The sequence below is a fragment of the Penaeus japonicus genome, unplaced genomic scaffold, assembly GCF_977035675.1.
Source record: "Penaeus japonicus unplaced genomic scaffold, GWHDUDI00000001_assembly GWHDUDI00000030, whole genome shotgun sequence".
Classification (NCBI taxonomy): domain Eukaryota; kingdom Metazoa; phylum Arthropoda; class Malacostraca; order Decapoda; family Penaeidae; genus Penaeus; species Penaeus japonicus.
Window position 1 is genome coordinate 20,896,141 of NW_028234432.1, and position 7,500 is coordinate 20,903,640.

Sequence of the window (7,500 nt, forward strand, 5' to 3'; positions counted from 1 at the left end):
AGCAATGGCACAATGCTATAGCTGTATTTATTCATATACTTATTTTCGGTGGTGTTTCTCTCGTTTCTTTTTATGTGTTACGTTTGTTCCTTCGGGCATCACCGTTCCTCGTCGCGTGATCCTAGTTACGTCTCTCACCAAGCTGGGAGATTGATTTCCTTGTTTATGGCCTTTTAAACGCTTTGTGATATAATTATTTCGAAATAGATCAAGAGCTGGAAAACATTTGCTGTCAAATAAAAGTGAGATTTGTCGGATAAGCGACGATGGAAATTGGTTTGGAGTCTTGCAATCGATATCCTATCTCTACACCCCAAGCAGTAGCTAGTAATTACTATGCACTGATATATTCAATAACATTTAGCTTAGACGACTGTCTCTCAAAATTACGACCTAAAACACACTTCATCAAATTGCAGCCAAACGACAAAAAACATGCAAATGAAACGTTTTTTCATATTACAAAGGACACCACACCTTTACTGTTGCTACATTATTTGTGAATAATAATGTTGACAGAAAAAGAAAAATCAAACAAATTCTGGGGGATGACAATCATTGCATGCATGTTGCAGGTGTAAAAATGGCAAAAGATAGATATTGTCGAGTGTAAATGAGTATAGATATTAGTTTAAGTGAAATAAGAAAGAATTATTTTCCATGTTATAAACATCTTTTGACTTACATCGACCAATAAAAATATTTTGTTTGTTTGTTGCATCAATACGTATAATTAAGCAAACCTTTGTAAATAAGTTTCTCAAATGAACTGACATTCATTATGTATCAGTAGAAAAAAGTCATAGAAGAAAATCGAAAAATGAATGCAATAAAAATACGTATTAATGAATGACTAAATGACTGAATGACTGAATGACCTCTGGTTTGTTCTGAGAAAATGGACGATCATGCAATAGTCATAGTCTCCTTGTTGTTGTTATTATCATTATTGTTATTATATTCATTATTATTGTTGTCATCTTTATCCTTTATTATGGCTATTGTTATGATCATTATTTTTATTATTATTATTATAATTATTATTATTAGTAGTAGTAGTAGTAGTAGTAGTAGTAGTATTAGTAGTGTTGTTGTTATTTTCATCAACATTGTTGTTATTATTATAATCATTTTTTATAATAATAATTATTATAACTATTATTATCATTATCGTTATTATTATTATTATTATTATTATTATTATTATTATTATCATCATCATCATCAATGTTATCATTAGTATCATTATTATTATTATTATTATTATTATCATCATTATCAATATTATCATTATCATCATTATTATCATTATTATCATTATTATTATTGTTATTATTATTATTATTACTATTGGCATTATTATTGTTAATGTTATCATTATCACTATTACTATCATTATTTTATTATCATCGTTATCATCATATTTTTTATCATCAATATTATTATCATTATTATTATTATTATCATTATTATTATTATCATTATTATCATCATTAATATTACTATAATAATAATTATTATTATTATCATCATTATCATTATTATCATCATCATTACCATTATCATCATCCTTATCACAAGCATTACTATTAACATTGCTATCGTTATTACTATTATGATTATATGTTATCACGATCATAATTAATATTATTATTGTTGTTATCATTATAGTTGTTATTATTGTCATTATCATAATTTTATTTTTATTACTATTTTAATTATAAGTTATTGAAAATATTATTGCTATTATTATCGATGTTATCATTATCCTTATTATATCATGTATGGATATAGATATGGACACAAACACACACACAAACACATACACACACACATACACACACACACACATACACACACACACACACACACAATTATGATAATAATAATGTTTATAATGAGGATAATGGTCATTAATGATGATAGTCATAAACATGATGATTATGATGATAAATATAAAATATATAGTAGTAGTAATAATGATGATGATAATGATATTTATCATGATAATCACTATTATTTTTATAATTATTACGAAACAAAACAACTAAGATAAATACAATTATAGATAGTTAGTCTCCTATAAATAACATAAACACTAAAAATTGAAAATCAGCTGATGAGGTACGAAAAGGAGGCATTGAAATAGGGAGTGACCATGAGTATAATGACACCGTTGACTCGGAATACTAACCTCTTTTTCATGGTTGTCTCTTTTTGTGTGATTTATTTTCTTTTTATTTTATATATATAATTTGGGTCGTTATTTATTTATTTATTTATTATTATTATTATTATTATTGTTATTATTATTATTATTATTATTATTATTATTATTTTCTTTTGTTGTTATTGCTCTTCTCATTATCATTGTTTTGTGGTTCTGGTGTGTAGGGGTCATTGTTATTGTTTTGCTTTTCTTTTCGTTTTGTGTTACTATTCTTTCTTTCTTTTTTGTTGTTTTTTTATTTCTATTATTTCTTCGTTCGGTGTTACTATTCTTTCTTTTAGTTTAAGTTTTGTGTTACTATTCTTTCTATGTTTGGTATGACTATTCTTTTTTCGTTTGCTGTTACTTTTTTTTCGCTTTCGTGTTGCCATCCTTTCTTCGTCCGTTGATACTATTCTTTTCCTTCGCTCTCGTGTCGATATTCTTTCTTCATTCGGTGTTCGTTATTCTCTTTTTCTTTATCGTCCCTTTTCATCATGTTCTATTCATTTTCTCCTACCTCTCTTCTGGGACCCCCGCAAACATTACGTAAGGACGCCGTTGTCATCAGAATTCTAGCTGCTGACGCCCTAAGGGTTGATAATATCCCCCACCTCCCTCCACCACGTCCCTTATTCCTCCCCTTAACACCTGCCACTTACTCCTACCCATACCCTCCTCCCCACACCCTTCTACCCATCTACCCCCTCCCCATACCCTTCTACCCATCTACCCCCTCCCCATACCCTCCTACCCTTATACCCCCTCCCCATACCCTCCTAACTTTATACCCCCTCCCCATACCCTTGTACCCATCTACCCCCTCTCCATACCCTCCTACCCTTGTACCCCTTCCCCATACCCTCCTACCCTTATACCCCCTCCCCATACCCACCTACCCCCTCACGTGATGACAGTATCCAGCCGGCCATCATCTTCTGGGACGGATAATATCTGTTATTGCAGCATTGAGTGTTTCACGGGTGGGCTGGAGGTACCGGGCCCCTGTGTGTGTGTGTGTGTGTGTGTGTGTGTGTTTATGTGTGTGTGTGTGTGTTTATGACTGTATGCATGGGTGACTTTATATATGTGTGCATAGGTGACTTTATGTACATGTGTATGTCGTTTCCATTCGTGCCAATTTCTATTTCCGTATCGATGTGCATGTACGCTTGGTGATATGCAATAGGTCATATTATATTCCGTGGTCATGCATGTTTCAAACCCAATTACATTTCCACTTCCCGATAATCGTCCCTTTTTGGCGAACGTTTTCATTGCATGCATGTAGCTGTGCATGTGCCTGCTTGCGTGCTTGCCTAATCTTCATCGGCCGCTACAGATAACGGATGTTTACCTGCGTGAATATATATGTTCAGTAGTGATTTGTGTGTTAGTTACCTGACCTAGTTGTGTGCAGATGCCCGTCATTACCCTGGCTTGATGCTATCAACTTCTTTTGACTTTTTTCCCTCTTTTTGTCCTTTGTCTTTTGTGCCTTTAATCTTCTTGTATTCAGCTTCTATCTCTCTCTCTCTCTCTCTCTCTCTCTCTCTCTCTCTCTCTCTCTCTCTCTCTCTCTCTCTCTCTCTCTCTCTTTCTGTATATATATATATATATATATATATATATATATATATATATATATATATATATATATAAATGGTATATATTATATATATATATATATATATATATATATATATATATAAATATAATATATATATATAAATGTATATATATATATTGATGTCTATATATATTATATATATATATATATATATGTCATATATAAAGGTGTAGTGTTATTGTGTGTGTGTGTGTGTGTGTGAGTGTGAATGTGAGTGTGTGTGTGTGTGTGTGTGTGTGTGTGTGTGTAAATATATGTCTCTCTATATATATGATTATACATATACATGTATATATATATATATATATATATATATATATATATATATATATATATATATATATATATATATGTTTACATATATTATACCCTCTTTCATCGCCTCTATCAGCGAGATCCGAAAGTGAAAGAAACTAAAAGTAAATCTTATAGGAAAAAAAATCCTTTCTTTTTTTATAATCTACTGAACTAAGAAAGAATTACCATCATCAGTTTTCCCTCGAACAGCTGTTATTTGAAGAACATTCTAACCATTAACGTTATACTTGAACACTTAAATACACGTCAGTCAATGCCAGGAGTGTTTACACTTCTGTAAGTACTGGTGTCCAGTTTGTTTACATTGTGTCACGTGCTGTGAACATGCCTCAGACGTGCTGTCACGTTGCTTGAAGAAAACGCAATTTTAATCCCTTTTGTTCAGGCTGAGGTTGAGTTGTGTGGATGAAGAGGGGGAGACTTTTACATTTTATTTTTCATTTTTGAAGATTATTCTGATGATGATAAGGAATTTGATAACGCCGGCAGTTAATATCTAATGACGCTTATCATAAGGGGGGTTATGATAACAAAGAATTTCATGGTAGCAATGCCAGTCATGATGAAAGGATAACATTATCATAATCAGTAAGCTTATCATTATTATTATCCTTTGTGGTGTTATTATCATTCTATCCTTATTTTCATTATCATTGTTGGAAGGATAGTGATATTAACAACATTAAAACCGTTTGTTTTAGAATTATGGAGGGATATAATTTTTTTTTTTTTTTTTGTTATTCTTATCGCTAGTATCATCAATTTTGTTTCTATTATCATTATCGTTATCTCTACCATTATCATCATCATTATCAATAGTATTTATATGGTAAAGATCATTGTTATCATCATCATATTATATATTCATATATATTCAATAAAAATCATGAATTGTAATATCATTGTTGTCATTACTGTTTTTATTGTTACTATTATTATCATTTCTGATATCATCATTAAATTCACCATTACCATTACTTTTATCATTATCATTAAAACTATTAGCATTATTACTGCTATTTTTATTACTGTCATCATCTTTAATGTCACCATCATCATCATCATGATTATAATTATCATTGTGTTCATAATTATTTTGCTATCATTTTTATTACAATTATCATCATTATTATTGCTATAATAATTTTCATCATTACTATTGTTATTACTATTATCATTGTAATTATTGTCATTTTATATGTCATCATTATCATTGTTCATATTATTATTATTTTTGTTCTTCCTGTTAAAGTTATTGTTACAATTACTATTTTTATTGTAATTATTATCATTACTATTACTATTATCATTAATATCTTAAATTTAATTACTAATATTATTATCGTCATTACTATTATTATCATTTCTATTATCATCATCCTCATTGTTATTACCATTACCATTACATTTATCAACTACTAGCATTATTACTGCTATCATTATTACTGTCATCATCTTTAATGTCATCATCATCATCATGATTATAATTATCATTGTATTCATAATTATTTTGTTATCATTTTTATCACAATTATTATCATTATTATTGCTATAATAATTTTCATCACTACTATTGTTATTGCTATCATCATTTTAATTATTGTAATCTTATATGTCATCATTATCATTGTTCATATTATTGTTTTGTTCTTGTTAAAGTTGTAACTATTACTATTTTTATTATAATCATTATCATTGCTGTTACTATTATCATTGATATTTCAAATTTAATTAATATTATTATTATCGTCATTACTATTATTATTATTATCATAATTATCATTATTATTATCATCATTATTGTCATTAGTATCATTATCATTTGCAATAACATTATAACTATTACTGTTATCATTATCATTATTATTATCATTATCATTGTTATTATTATCATCATTATCATTAGTGTCATTATTATCATTATCATCATTATCATTAGTGTCATTATCATTATCATCATTATTATTATCATTATTCTTGTTATTACTATTATATTACCACTATTATTACTATTATCATTTCTACCAGCATCTATTACTAGCATTATCATCATCATTATTATTTTAGTGGTATCAATATCGATGTTCTTATCATTATTATTATAATAGAAACAATGATGATAACAAGATTGATGGTAAGGATAATAATACTGTTATTACTATCATTATAATTGTATTAAAATCATTTTTGTTATGATTATTGTTAATATCAATATTATCATCATCATTATTCTTTTCAATATTTTAACTATCACTGTTGATATTGTTATTGTTAGTATTATTACCATTATTATTTTCTCATCATTATTATCATACCATAAATTATCATCATCACCATTGATACTGTCAAATCCAGGCAAAATTATCATCACTCTTATTTTAACAACCAGACCCCATCCGCATCTTCACTATCATTATCACCATCATCATAATCATCTTCATCCAAGTTTATCATTATTATTTCATCATAATCATCATATCGTCAGTATATCATCATATTTTTATCCGTTTATCATTATCATAATTATCATCATTATTATTATCATCATTATTGTCATTAGTATCATTATCATTAGCAATAATAATATTATAACTATTAATGTTATCATTATCATTATCATTACTATCATTATCATTATTATCATTGTTATTATTATCATCATTATCATTAATGTCATTATCATCATTATTATCATTATCATTAGTGTCATTATTATCATTATCATCATTATCATTTTATTATCATTATTTTTGTTATTAATAACATTATTATTAGTATTATTATTTCTATCAGCATCTATTACTAGCGTTATCACCATCATTATTATTTTATTGGTATTACTATCAATGTTCTTATCATTATCATTATAATAGAAACAATAATGATAACAAGATTGATTGTAAGGATAATAATACTGTTATCACTATCATTATAATTGTATTAAGATCATTATTGTTATGATTATTTTGAATATCAATATTATCATCATCGTTATTCGTATCAATATTTAACTATCATTGTTAATATTGTTATTGTTAGTATTATTACCATTATTATTATCATCATCATTATTATCATACCATAAATTATCATCACCATCGATACTGTCAAATTCAGGCAAAATTATCATCTCTTATTTTAACAACCAGACCCCATTCTTCACTATCATTATCACCATCATCATAATCATCTTCATCCAAGTTTATCATTATTTCATCATTATCATCATATCATCATTTGATCAGTATATCATCATATTTTTATCCATTTATCATTATCATATTTTCGGTTTATCATCATTATTATATGATCAATCTATTATCAGTTTATCGTCATCACATTG

The 7,500-nt window shown here is 27.6% G+C and overlaps 1 protein-coding gene across 1 annotated transcript in view; it reads left to right on the forward strand.

Moving 5' to 3' along the window:
• trh (PAS domain-containing protein trachealess) overlaps positions 1–7,500 on the forward strand; it is a 633,985-nt gene that overhangs the window by 742 nt on the left and 625,743 nt on the right. The gene's annotated exons all lie outside the window — the stretch shown is intronic.